The sequence below is a fragment of the Nomascus leucogenys genome, chromosome 7b (genome assembly GCF_006542625.1).
Source record: "Nomascus leucogenys isolate Asia chromosome 7b, Asia_NLE_v1, whole genome shotgun sequence".
Lineage (NCBI taxonomy): Eukaryota > Metazoa > Chordata > Mammalia > Primates > Hylobatidae > Nomascus > Nomascus leucogenys.
Genome location: NC_044387.1, coordinates 34,460,895 through 34,475,625, shown reverse-complemented (window position 1 = coordinate 34,475,625; position 14,731 = coordinate 34,460,895). Strand labels below are relative to the sequence as shown.

At 39.7% G+C, this 14,731-nt stretch overlaps 1 long non-coding RNA gene across 1 annotated transcript; it reads right to left on the bottom strand.

Moving 5' to 3' along the window:
• Positions 1-6,896: 6,896 nt before the first annotated feature.
• On the bottom strand, positions 6,897-13,513 carry LOC115835891. Its single transcript, XR_004030852.1, has 3 exons — positions 12,664-13,513; positions 8,221-8,316; positions 6,897-7,404 (listed from the first exon to the last, which is right to left on the bottom strand). It is a non-coding gene; the product is annotated as an uncharacterized LOC115835891 (long non-coding RNA).
• Positions 13,514-14,731: the final 1,218 nt, after the last annotated feature.

The following is a 14,731-nucleotide window of genomic DNA, read 5'->3' as shown; positions in this document are numbered from 1 at the left end:
TCCAATGGCCAATCTTTCAATCAGGCATTTCTAAGACTAGCAGTCCCAAACCTGCTGTGTGAACTCTTTTTTTACACACGTGTCTTCATATGACAACAATCATGACTCCATTGAAACTCTTGCTTTGTTCTCTTTATATGAGTGTAGAAATATGTTCTTCTGTTTGTTTTTTAAAAACTCACAAAAATAAAACACCTTTTCCCATTTCCATTTTCTATGGAGAGGGTTTTCTTCTAAGCTCTCCTCTTAACCTCCCCCTTTCCCTTTATTCACACTGGCCCTAGAAAGGTGGAGTCAGTTGGGTTAACTGATTGCTAAATTTGGAAAGAATAACTGAGGGTGTTTGACTCAATTCACCCTTAGGATTATCCTGGCTTCAGGGAACTCATGTTCCTCTGATATTCCACGAGTCTGACCCTTCAAAGAGAGGCCTACTGCACTAGTGTTGCTGGCACATTCAATGTTAGCAATATTCAATGTTCAATCAATATTCAATATTAGCAATCCGTATGGCAGACCAAGAGCCCTTATCCCAACAGTAAAGATAATTTTTGGACCTCCTCTGCCTTATTTTTTGTTTTAGTTTATTAACTTGATCAGAACCAAGTGGGGAGGGGTGTCTCTGTACATGGAGTCCCTTCAGAGGCTCCAACAAAGAACAGGAATAACTATTTTGAAAATGGTGGGGGTGGAGCCAAGATGGCCGAATAGGAACAGCTCCGGTCTCCAGCTCCCAGCCCCAGCGACACAGAAGACGGGTGATTTCTGCATTTCTGCTTGAGGTACTGGTTTCATCTCACTAGGGAGTGCCTAACAGTGGGTGCAGGACAGTCGGTGAAGCGCACTGTGTGCGAGCCGAAGCAGGGCGAGGCATTGACTCACTCGGGAAGCGCAAGGGGTCAGGGAGTTCCCTTTCCTAGTCAAAGAAAGGGGAAGCAGACGGCACCTGGAATATCGGGTCAGTCCCATCCTAATACTGCGCTTTTCCAACGGGCCTGGAAAACGGCACACTAGGAGATTGTGTCCCGCACCTGGCTCGGAGGGTCCTATGCCCACGGAGTCTCGCTAATTGCTAGCACAGCAGTCTGAGATCAAGCTGCGAGGCGGCAGCGAGGCTGGGGGAGGGGCGCCCGCCATTGCCCAGGCTTGCTTAGGTAAACAAAGCAGCCAGGAAGCTCGAACTGGGTGGAGCCCACCACAGCTCAAGGAGGCCTGCCTGCCTCTGTAGGCTCCACCTCTGGGGGCAGGGCACAGACAAACAAAAACTCTGCAAGAACTTCCACAGACTTAAATGTCCCTGTCTGACTGACAGCTTTGAAGAGAGTAGTGGTTCTCCCAGCACGCAGCTGGAGATCTGAGAACGGTCAGACTGCCTCCTAAAGTGGGTCCCTCACCCCTGAGCAGCCTAACTGGGAGGCACCCCCCCAGTAGGGACAGACTGACACCTCATTCAACCCGGTACTTCTCTGAGACAAAACTTTCAGAGGAACTATCAGACAGCTGAATTTGTGGTCTCACAAAATCCGCTGTTCTGCAGCCACCGCTGCTGACACCCAGCCAAACAGGGTCTGGAGTGCACCTCTAGTAAACTCCAACAGACCTGCAGCTGAGGGTCCTGTCTGGTAGAAGGAAAACTAACAAACAGAAAGGACATCCACACCAAAAACCCATCTGTACATCACCATCATCAAAGACAAAAAGTAGATAAAACCACAAAGATGGGGAAAAAACAGACCAAAAAAACTGGAAACTCTAAAAAACAGAGCACCTCTCCTCCTCCAAAGGAACGCAGTTCCTCACCAGCAACGGAACAAAGCTGGATGGAGGATGACTTTGATGAGTTGAGAGAAGGCTTCAGACGATCAAACTACTCTGAGCTACGAGAGGAAATTCAAAACAACAGCAAAGAAGTTAAAAACTTTGAAAAAAAATTAGAAGAATGGATAACTAGAATAACCAATGGAGAGAAGGGCTTCAAGGAGCCGATGGAGCTGAAAGCCAAGTTTCGAGAACTACGCGAAGATTGCAGAAGCCTCAGTAGCAGATGCGATCAACTGGAAGAAAGGGTATCGCTGATGGAAGATGAAATGAATGAAATGAAGAGAGAAGGGAAGTTTAGAGAAAAAAGGATAAAAAGAAATGAACAAAGCCTCCAAGAAATTTGGGACTATGTGAAAAGACCAAACCTACGTCTGATTGGTGTACCTGAAAATGATGGGGAGAATGGAACCAAGTTGGAAAACACTCTGCAAGATATTATCCAGGAGAACTTCCCCAATCTAACAAGGCAGGCCAGCATTCAGATTCAGGAAATACAGAGAACGCCACAAAGATACTCCTCGAGAAGGGCAACTCCAAGACACATTATTGTCAGATTCACCAAAGTTGAAATGAAAGAAAAAATGTTAAGGGCAGCCAGAGAGAAAGGTCGGGTTACCCACAAAGGGAAGCCCATCAGACTAAGAGCTGATCTCTCAGCAGAAACTCTACAAGCCAGAAGAGAGTGGGGGCCGATATTCAACATTCTTAAAGAAAAGAATTTTCAACCCAGAATCTCCTATCCCGCCAAACTAAGCTTCATAAGTGAAGGAGAAATAAAACACTTTACAGACAAGCAAACGCTGAGTGATTTTGTCACCACCAGGCCTGCCCTAAAAGAGCTCCTGAAGGAAGCACTAAACATGGAAAGGAACAACCGGTACCAGCCACTGCAAAAACATGCCAAATTGTAAAGACCATCGAGACTAGGAAGAAACTATAGCAACTAATGAGCAAAATAACCAACTAACATCATAATGACAGGATCAGATTCACACAAAACAATATTAACGTTAAATGTAAATGGGCTAAATGCTCCAATCAAAAGACACAGACTGGCAAACTGGATAAGGAGTCAGGACCCATCAGTGTGCTGTATTCAGGAAACCCATCTCACGTGCAGAGACACACATAGACTCAAAATAAAGGGATGGAGGAAGATCTATCAAGCAACTGGAAAACAAAAAAAGGCAGGGGTTGCAATCCTAGTCTCTGATAAAATAGACTTTAAACCAACAAAGATCAAAAGAGACAAAGAAGGCCATTACATAATGGTAAAGGGATCAATTCATCAAGAAGAGCTAACTATCCTAAATATATATGCACCCAACACAGGAGCACCCAGATTCATAAAGCAAGTCCTGAGTGACCTACTAAGGGACTTAAACTCCCACACAATAATAATGGGAGATTTTAACACCCCACTGTCAGCATTAGACAGATCAACGAGACAGAAAGTTAACAAGGATATCCAGGAATTGAACTCAGCTCTACATAAAGTGGACCTAATAGACATCTACAGAACTCTCCACCCCAAGTCAACAGAATATACATTTTTTTCAGCACCACACCACACCTATTCCAAAATTGACCACATAGTTGGAAGTAAAGCTCTCCTCAGCAAATGTAAAACAACAGAAATTATAACAAACTGTCTCTCAGACCACAGTGCAATCAAACTAGAACTCAGGATTAAGAAACTCACTCAAAACCGCTCTACTACATGGAAACTGAACAACCTGCCCCTGAATGACTATTGGGTACATAATGAAATGAAGGCAGAAATAAAGATGTTCTTTGAAACCAACGAGAACAAAGACACAACATACCAGAATCTCTGGGACACATTCAAAGCAGTGTGTAGAGGGAAATTTATAGCACTAAATGCCCACAAGAGAAAGCAGGAAAGATCCAAAATTGACTCCCTAACATCACAATTAAAAGAACTAGAAAAGCAAGAGCAAACACATTCAAAAGCTAGCAGAAGGCTAGAAATAACTAAAATCAGAGCAGAACTGAAGGAAATAGAGACACAAAAAACCCTTCAAAAAATTAATGAATCCAGGAGCTGGTTTTTTGAAAAGATCAACAAAATTGATGGACTGCTAGCAAGACTAATAAAGAAGAAAAGAGAGAAGAATCAAATAGATGCAATAAAAAACGAAAAAGGGGATATCACCACCGATCCCACAGAAATACAAGCTACCATCAGAGAATACTACAAACACCTCTATGCAAATAAACTAGAAAATCTAGAAGAAATGGATAAATTCCTCGACAAATACACCCTCCCAAGACTAAACCAGGAAGAAGTTGAATCTCTGAATAGACCAATAACAGGTTCTGAAATTGTGGCAATAATCAATAACTTACCAACCAAAAAGAGTCCAGGACCTGATGGATTCACAGCCGAATTCTACCAGAGGTACAAGGAGGAACTGGTACCATTCCTTCTGAAACTATTCCAATTGATAGAAAAACAGGGAATCCTCCCTAACACATTTTATGAAGCCAGCATCGTCCTGATACCAAAACCTGGCAGAGACATAACCAAAAAAGAGAATTTCAGACCAATATCCTTGATGAACATTGATGCAAAAATCCTCAATAAAATACTGGCAAACCGAATCCAGCAGCACATCAAAAAGCTTATCCACCATGATCAAGTGGGCTTCATCCCTGGGATGCAAGGCTGGTTCAACATACGCAAATCAATAAATGTAATCCAGCATATAAACAGAACCAAAGACAAAAACCACATGATTATCTCAATAGATGCAGAAAAGGCCTTTGACAAAATTCAACAACCCTTCATGCTAAAAACTCTCAATAAATTAGGTATTGATGGGACGTATCTCAAAATAATAAGAGCTATCTACGACAAACCCACAGCCAATATCATACTGAATGGGCAAAAACTGGAAGCATTCCCTCTGAAATCTGGCACAAGACAGGGATGCCCTCTCTCACCGCTCCTGTTCAACATAGTGCTGGAAGTTCTGGCCAGAGCAATCAGGCAGGAGAAGGAAATAAAAGGTATTCAATTAGGAAAAGAGGAAGTCAAATTGTCCCTGTTTGCAGATGACATGATTGTATATCTAGAAAACCCCATTGTCTCAGCCCAAAATCTCCTTAAGCTGATTAGCAACTTCAGCGAAGTCTCAGGATACAAAATTAATGTACAACAATCACAAGCATTCTTGTACACCAATAACAGACAAACAGAGAGCCAAATCATGAGTGAACTCCCATTCACAATTGCTTCAAAGAGAATAAAATACCTAGGAATCCAACTTACAAGGGATGTGAAGGACCTCTTCAAGGAGAACTACAAACCACTGCTCAATGAAATAAAAGAGGATACAAACAAATGGAAGAACATTCCATGCTCATGGGTTGGAAGAATCAATATCGTGAAAATGGCCATACTGCCCAAGGTAATTTATAGATTCAATGCCATCCCCATCAAGCTACCAATGACTTTCTTCACAGAATTGGAAAAAACTACTTTAAAGTTCATATGGAACCAAAAAAGAGCCCGCATCGCCAAGTCAATCCTAAGCCAAAAGAACAAAGCTGGAGGCATCACGCTACCTGACTTTAAACTATACTACAAGGCTACAGTAACCAAAACAGCATGGTACTGGTACCACAACAGAGACATAGATCAATGGAACAGAACAGAGCCCTCAGAAATGATGCCACATAGCTACAACTATCTGATCTTTGACAAACCTGACAAAAACAAGAAATGGGGAAAGGATTCCCTATTTAATAAATGGTGCTGGGAAAACTGGCTAGCCATATGTAGAAAGCTGCAACTGGATCCCTTCCTTACACCTTATACAAAAATTAATTCAAGATGGATTAAAGACTTATATGTTAGACCTAAAACCATTAAAATCCTACAAGAAAACCTAGGCAATACCATTCAGGACATAGGTGTGGGCAAGGACTTCATGTCTAAAACACCAAAAGCAATGGCAACAAAAGCCAAAATCGACAAATGGGATCTCGTTAAACTAAAGAGCTTCTGCACAGCAAAAGAAACTATCATCAGAATGAACAGGCAACCTACAGAATGGGAGAAAATTTTTGCAACCTACTCATCTGACAAAGGGCTAATATCCAGAATCTATAATGAACTCAAACAAATTTACAAGAAAAAAACAAACAACCCCATCAAAAAGTGGGCAGAGGACATGAACAGACACTTCTCAAAAGAAGACATTTATGCAGCCAGAAAACACATGAAGAAATGCTCATCATCACTGGCCATCAGAGAAATGCAAATCAAAACCACAGTGAGATACCATCTCACACCAGTTAGAATGGCCATCATTAAAAAATCAGGAAACAACAGGTGCTGGAGAGGATGTGGAGAAATAGGAACACTTTTACACTGTTGGTGGGACTGTAAACTAGTTCAACCATTGTGGAAGTCAGTGTGGCGATTCCTCAGGGATCTCGAACTAGAAATACCATTTGACCCAGCCATCCCATTACTGGGTATATACCCAAAGGACTATAAATCATGCTGCTATAAAGACACATGCACACGTATGTTTATTGCGGCACTATTCACAATAGCAAAGAGTTGGAACCAACCCAAATGTCCAACAACGATAGACTGGATTAAGAAAATGTGGCACATATACACCATGGAATACTATGCAGCCATAAAAAATGATGAGTTCGTGTCCTTTGTAGGGACATGGATGAAACTGGAAAACATCATTCTCAGTAAACTATCGCAAGGACAAAAAACCAAACACCGCATGTTCTCACTCATAGGTGGGAATTGAACAATGAGAACTCATGGACACAGGAAGGGGAACATCACACTCCGGGGACTGTTGTGGGGTGGGGGGAGGGGGGAGGGACAGCATTAGGAGATACACCTAATGCTAAATGACGAGTTAATGGGTGCAGGAAATCAACATGGCACATGGATACATATGTAACAAACCTGCACATTGTGCACATGTACCCTAAAACCCTAAAGTATAAAAAAAAAAAAAAAAAAAAAAAAAAAAAAAAGAAAATGGTAAAACATTACTTATTAGAGTGGTATTTTTTTCTTTCTCTATGTCCTCAATTTTCTAAAATATCCTATTACTTTCACAATTTTTAAAAATTATTTTTATAACCAACTGAAAATTTTATGCTCAAAACTTCTTGCTTTCTTTAAAGTAAGAAAGGAGCTATAGCTGATTCTTACATAATGAAGTCATGGGGAGAACTACCTTCATACATACACACGGTAAGTTGCAATTTATCTGAGGGCTTTACAGAATCAACAACTATGGAAAAGTCACAAGAATCACAGTGAAAATCTCTTAAATCATGATTGCATAAGATAAAGGATATATTTGCTCTAGATGGGTAACGCTGAATTATACAATGTTATGGATAAATGTATAATCTATACAGCAATGTCGAGTATATTTTAAAGAATAAGCATGCAAAATATAATGTTGTAGCTTCTCCAGCAGTTTGCACATTTGAAGTTGAAGCAGATTTTTCAATGTTTATGCACACCTTAGTTGGCTTTCAATTCCTTTGTACCTCTCTTCAGCAGAAAATCTGAAAGCAAAAACTTTTGTAATTGAGTCAGCTTTTTGGTTCAATTTTACAACCAAAAACCTTTCTAACTTCTTACCTAATGCTTTTTTATTCAGCTTAGTATTTATTAGAGTTCTCGATGTCAAGATTTGATAAAGTTCTCTCTTTCAAGATGCCAATTTTCTGAGATTTGCAACAAATTGCTATTTATTCATATGACACCATGTTTCGTGAAAAGTGTATTATCATTAAACATTAGAATCCGACACTTTGTGGTGGGGTGCTCAGGCTATGAGAAGCAAGAGGGAATGGATGTCTCCACCCTCTCTCACTACAGGTAAAGAAATCTTAAGTGCAATGTTATACTAACTACCCAAATTTTCTCTCTCCAATATTTCTCTCTCTATCTCTGTGTCTTCCTCTCTCTTCTATTCTCTCCCCCTGCCCCAATTAAATTTGCATTGGCTAAAGTGTATGGTGCTATTTCCTTAATAGAGTTAGCAGTGGAAGGATAAAACTGCTTTCTTAGGCGGGGCGCAGTGGCTCATGCCTGTAATCCCTTCAGCACTTTGGGAGGCCGAAGCTGGCAGATCGCTTAAGGCCAGGAGTTTGAGACCAGCCTGGGCAACATGGCGAAACCCCGTATCTACTAAAAATACCCAAATTATCCAGGTATGGTGGTGCTTCTTACTAGGACTTTCATCCATATGGTTGGTATGACAGCTATTTCATACTTTATTTTCTTATGCATTGACAGGATGAAACACAAGATGTGTATTAGTCAGAACTCATGGTTACTATTAGTTTCTTTTAAGATAGTTAGACTAGTTTACCTACCTTAAACAAGTTTCTTTCTTTGTGTCAAGGACACTTTCTTTGTGTCAAATACAGTGTCAAAGATGAAATTACCAGAATATGGGGATAATGAAGAGTCTAAACAAAAATAAGATGATTATTAAAACATGAAATGGATACCTTTCTCACCTTCCTCTTCAACAGATAATCAGGAATGTGAATATAGTAAACACCACTTGGATGGCTACCTATGGAGGTGGGTATCCAACAGCCATGACTGTTCTTAGTAACTTTACTGCACAGCTATAGCTTATTGATGCAGGAATGGTCAGCTAACACAAGCTGGACCACTCAAATACTGTCATTTCCAATATTTGAAATTTTGAACTGAAAGACAAAGAGACAGGGAATTGTTGGAATGGAGTCATAGTAATGGCAACACATAAGGGATGAAAAATTCATGCATTCCTGCTGCTAACTTCCCAAAATATACTCTGCTGTTTTCCATCATACTCAAGATTTAGTTGTTATTTCCCCTAATTCTTTGAGATGAATCAGTGTTGGTTGTTCATCCAACAGTCATTTTCTTCCCTTCCTCTTCCTTGATAACAGAAGCCCTAATTGGTCATTTGTCTAGGAGTCACTGGGCCCCTTCCCAGACCCAAGGCAGTGAAGTCAAAGCCAGGCATGGAGAGTCTCATTCTCCTTACCACTGATTGGTTTATGCACAGGCGTGCTACAGACATTGGGATAAAGTCAACTTTTTATCACCCAAGCTTTTTATCATCCCCTTCCCCCCATATCTGGATATCATCATATCTGTACATGATTCCTGGAACACCCAGAGGCATCATAAAGCCACAAGGAGAGACTCCCCAACAGGCTGTGGTTAGAGAGAACAGCTAGACAAAAGGTACCTGAGTCTCTGATTGAGCTACTGAATTAGCCAACTCTGGGACCTCTGGACTTCTTGTTACTTGAGATAATGAAGGTCCATATTATTTAAGCCAGATGTAACTGTGTTTTTGTTTACTTTGGGGTTAAATAAAACCAAGTTATATATCCAGTATACTCACAATCAATTTCTTTTTTATACAAAGTACCTGAGTTTATTTCTGCTACTTGCTACCAAAGACTATAAATCAGTAGATTGTGGAACTGTGTGTTCCAAGTTTTACCAGGCTGCGTGAACAAATGAGGTCATCTTTACGTTAATACTCCAAACACTGATGCTCTGACCCCACACCTGCTTGACTAGCAGAAAATTCCATGTTTTATTTATATGTTTCTCCTTAAAGGTTTTCAAAAATCTCATGGAAATTCTTAGACTTGCTAAAGATTTACTAGTTACTTGTTTGTTTTTCATTATAATTTTATCAAATAAGCATGTGTCACTAAAAATATTATTTTAATTTTTTCTGTTCTTTAAAGTTTATATAAATTAAATCATAATATATGTATTTTATATCTTGATTCTTTTTTCACTCAACAATGTGTATGCAAGATTTATTCACATTATTTGGTGGAGCTAGAGTTCATTTCATTGCTGAATATTCCAGTAAGTGATATGTAATAATTTAATTTATCCATTCTACTCTAGATATAGATATGGGTTATAGCCAATATTTTTCTTGAATATTTTCTGTCCACGGTAGAATTATACCATCTTTAAAACTGTATATTCTATTTTCATCACTTAACATTTTAGCATAAGCGTTTTTGTGTTGTTAAATTATATTCCTAAAGATTATATCTAACAGCTGTATAACATTTCATTATGTGTACATACTATAATTTATTTAACCATTTCCCTAGGGTTTTCATTTAGATTGTTTTCAATTATTTGTTACTATGAATAATGTTATGGTGAATATCTTTTACATAGATTTATATCTGTATTTCAAAGCATTTCCTTAGGTCATTTCCAAAAACTAGAATTACCATGTCAAGCAGTATAAATGTTTTAAATCAAATTTCCCTGCAGAAGGGTTGGACTCATTTATTCTTTCATGAGGAAGAAATGAGAGTGCCTATTTCACCTCATCCTTATGAGCACTAAATATGCTTGCATGTTGTTCCCTCTCTCCCCTCCCCACCATGTCCCTCTCTCTCATCTCCTTCAAGGGTTTTGATACAAACCTTGATCACTACTGGGTCATGTACCAAAAAAGGACTTTTTATGTATAAGAAATTCTAGATGAATTAGACCTTCAAAAAGAAAAAGCATTCAACAATAATAAATAAAAATATCCCTGGATTTTTAAAGAGAAAAATAGAAGAGGAAGGAGAATAAAACTGTGGCCAAAACTAACTAGACGCTCACCAAACACACATTCTCTTCTAAGCACACAACGAAATTACATTAACTAGTCTCCCTTACATTTGTGTCTATAACAGAGTTCTAGCTAATGGAATATGGGGAGAAGTGGTGCATGCCAACAAAACTTCCCATACATCACCCTACTTTCTCCATCTATAGGCTAAATGAGAAAATTCTAAGGACATAGAGGACAGAGCCATAAAAAGAAAGGAGGCTTAGTCCCTAAGTGATTACATGAAATTCCCTAAATGATCACATAAAATTCCTCCCATCCAGAAATACTCACGCTGAAATGAGTGAGGAATAGATTTTATAAGGTTAAGTGTCTGAGAATTCTGGATTTAGATATTAACAGCAGCTGGAATTGTTTATCTTAACTATTACAAAATACTTATTGAATAATTACTATAGGTGCTTTGTTAGATGTGTTACTTATGTTTCCTTGTTTAATCATTATAGCAATTTGTTGCAGAAGTTCTTATTAGTACCATCTTGAAAATAAGTGATTTGCCCAATTAAAGACAAGTGATTTGCCCAAGAGGGAAGAGTCAGAATTTAAATCTGATGGCAAAGGCCATGCTCATCATGCAATCTCAGGCTTGCTGTAAGTGTTTTATATACAGAGGCTGTATATACATAGGGACTATGGTGCATTCATTCAGCAACCAATCATTGAATGCACACAGGCTCTTTTTTTTTTTACATATATAATGGGGCCTACATCTTCTCATCTCTAAATTATATCTCTTATAAATATAGAAATTGAAACTTAGTCATTTATATTTAGCTAATGTCATAATAAATTGTTTTATATTTTAAATATGAAGGCCATGTATTTACATGTTTTGAGTGGAGGAAAGTGAGGTGGGGCCATAGGAGGGCAGTGGAGAGATTCCTTCTCGATGATTTTGGGCCTGCATCCCATTTCCAAGTCCCATGAGGTGCCCTGGAATGTGGCAAGGCCTTTGAAGCAGTGGCTGATGGAAAGCAATAGAGGATGGGGAACGTTGTAGAGCTGCCTCTTAAGTGAACCACGCAGCAAGTCACTACAGTGGACTTGTTCAAATCACTATGGCATGTTTTAGGCTGCCTGTGCCTCAATAATAACCTACACAAATTTAGCAATCCAGTTCCTAAAGAGAAAATAATCTGTGAATATACACCTTAAAGCTCCAAATTTGCAGAGCAATGTCTATCATCAAAATTAATTTTAGATATCTTCCTTTTATGTCCAGCTTCAGCTAATTATCTGCTAAACTGTATACTACAGATGCTTCAAATTTGCCCCACAACACTAAGATGAAGACATTTCATGCTATTATCTCTTTTTAAAAATCACATCATGTCAGAATCTAAATTCCTCATCTTTCATATTAATAAAAGATTTCCGGCCGGGTGCGGTGGCTCAAGCCTGTAATCCTAGCACTTTGGGAGGCCGAGGTGGGCGGATCATGACGTCAGGAGTTCGAGACCATCCTGGCCAACATAGTGAAACCCTGTCTCTACTAAAAATACAAAAAAATGAGCAGGGCGTGGTGGCGGGCGCCTGTAGTCCCAGCTACTCGGGAGGCTGAGGCAGGAGAACGGCATGAACCCGGGAGGCGGAGCTTGCAGTGAGCCGAGATGGTGCCACTACACTCCAGCCTGGGGGACAGAGCCAGACTCTGTCTCCAAAAAAAAAAAAAAAAAGATTTCCCCAAACTTTATCACTCCCCTTTCCTCAATATCACAAAATAAATTGGTGGAGCTTACACAATCTCATTATGTATATATATATAAAGGGCTTCTAAGGTCATCAGTTCATCTTTGCTCTCCGAAAAGATACAAGTTTAGATGATTCACTTGAAGGGGCAGCTCCAGAACACTCCCATTCCTCAGCCCCCTACTGCCCAACATCAGCGACCGCATCAAAGACCTTGCCATCTTCCAGGGTACTTCATGGGAACTGGGACTGGAATACAAACCAATCCCACAGAAAGGGACCCTCTGTACTCTCCCTGACATCTCAGCCTTAGGGCTGTACCTCACTTCTCTACTCAAAGCCTGCCTTCCTGCTCAGGGGTAATACTGCATAATCCCCTCATCCTACTTCCAATCCTACCACCCAAAACTCATGAACCAGAGACGCTTCTCACAGCTCAAACCTAAGGGAACACAACACCAACCTTTTCTTTCTGGGTTTCATTGAGGAAATGAGATCTTAATTCCTTCCTGGTGAGGATTCAGCAGCAGCAACAACAAGAGAAAAAAACAAGAAAGCAATAATAATAATGCTTTCACATATATAAAAACAGAACCTAGCAATAGACATTGATAACATAAAACTAGTCATTTTACTTAACATTATATTTTAATAAAGAGCCACTGGAATCAGGATCTTCTCAGCATCATTCATTAACTACTCAGGAATAGTCTGCTTCATTCATCTCACAGGCAGCCCCACATTTATTATTCAGCAAATGTTTGTCACATGCTTTCTACATGCCAGCCATGGCACTGGAGGCTGGGGATATAAAAATGTCCATGCTTGAGCATTTCCTCTGTCCAGGTGTGCCTTCACAATTATTAACTCATGTTAGTTCTCAATGAAGTGCACCAATATTATCTTCATTTTATATATGAGGAAAATGTCAGAGAAATCAAGTAACCTGCTCAGTCATAGAGCTGGTAATTGGTGGAGAAGGGATTCTAACTCAGTTGGTCTGGCTTGAGAGCCATACTCTTTATCAGTACCCTAGTGAGATGTATTAGGTATTTCTGTATAGCACCCATATTAGCATAATGATTGCCAGAACACCCCATCCACATCCCCCTACTGAACCCTGGAGTTTCCCATTCCAGCAACCCTTTCCCTAAGACCCACCTAACTCAGATGCATCCTGCCATCCAGGATCCTCCAACCAAAACCCTGATCTGCACTTCCCCAGGGTAGGTATAGACCTTTAACACCCTAAACACTAAAAAGATTTTGGTGGGCATTACCACCCAATATGTACCGAAAACCACAATTTAATGTTTTGAAATGATACAAGCTTAACTACACTGTAAGAAAAGCCGTTTCATTCAGGCCAGCCATGGTGGCTCATGCCTGTGATCTTAGCACTTTGGGAGGTCATGACTAGGAGATCACTTGAGCCCAGGAATTCGAGGCCAGCCTGGGCAACCTCGTCTCTACAAAAAATACAAAAATTAGCTGAGCGTGATGGTACACACCTGTATTCCAAGCTACTCGGGAGGCTGAGGCAAGAGGATCACTTGAACCTGGGAGGTCAAGGCTGTGGTGAGCCACAGCTGGGCCCCGGCACTCCAGCCTGGGTGACAAAGTAAGACCCTGTCCCCCAAAAAAAAGAAATTATTTTGTTCTAAATTTTTAGATATAAATTTATATGAAAGTTTATTGAAGCTGAATCAACATCTCTTCGTTTTCTCCCCCCCTTTTTTCCCCTCTGTCTTCCTGACATAAGCTTACACTTAATGTAGGTAATCCAGTCCAGCCCAGTCCGGCAAGGTATTTAGGAGGCCCACAGGGGAGGCTGCTCCATTAGATTGAAATTACTTTAAGCTCTTAAGCAGAGACTACGTCTCTCCACAAAAAGAGATGATCCTCAGCAGCAGTGATTATCTGTAATTTCTTGAAGTTCTTATGAACTCTAAAATTCTACGTGGCTCTAGCTGTTACAATCATTGTTTGCTTAGGTTTTTTCTTTTAAAGAAGGAGAAATGAAGACACCATGGCCTCAGTCTTCTGTGGAGTTTCTGGTTTATGTCTGCAAAACATTGTGCTCTGCTTGATGATAAATGTACCCATTATCTTAGTTAGAAAGAAAAAAAAATACATTTTTTAAAGTTACATGAATCGATTGCTTTACCTCATCAACAAAATTCCTCCTATTATATCTCTCTCCAGTACATATGCTTGAACTTTATGTTAATTAAAATTAGAAATAATTAAATAAATTACCAAAAAGTATCAGTGTCAACTGCACAAAGGATGCTTTAGGCAGAGAGGAGCATAAGGCTCAGAAATGCTCTTCAAGGACTTATATTCTCTTGGAGGAAAGAGCTGAATAGGATAGTTAAAAGCACATAGTAATAAATTTCCATCAACTGCAGAATATAGATAAGATATACCACTGAAATACAGAAAAATGAGAGATCTCTTGGCTGAAGTGATTAGGCAAGTTTTAAATATGATATTCGGGTTTGGCCGGGACATTAAAACTGAATGGATTT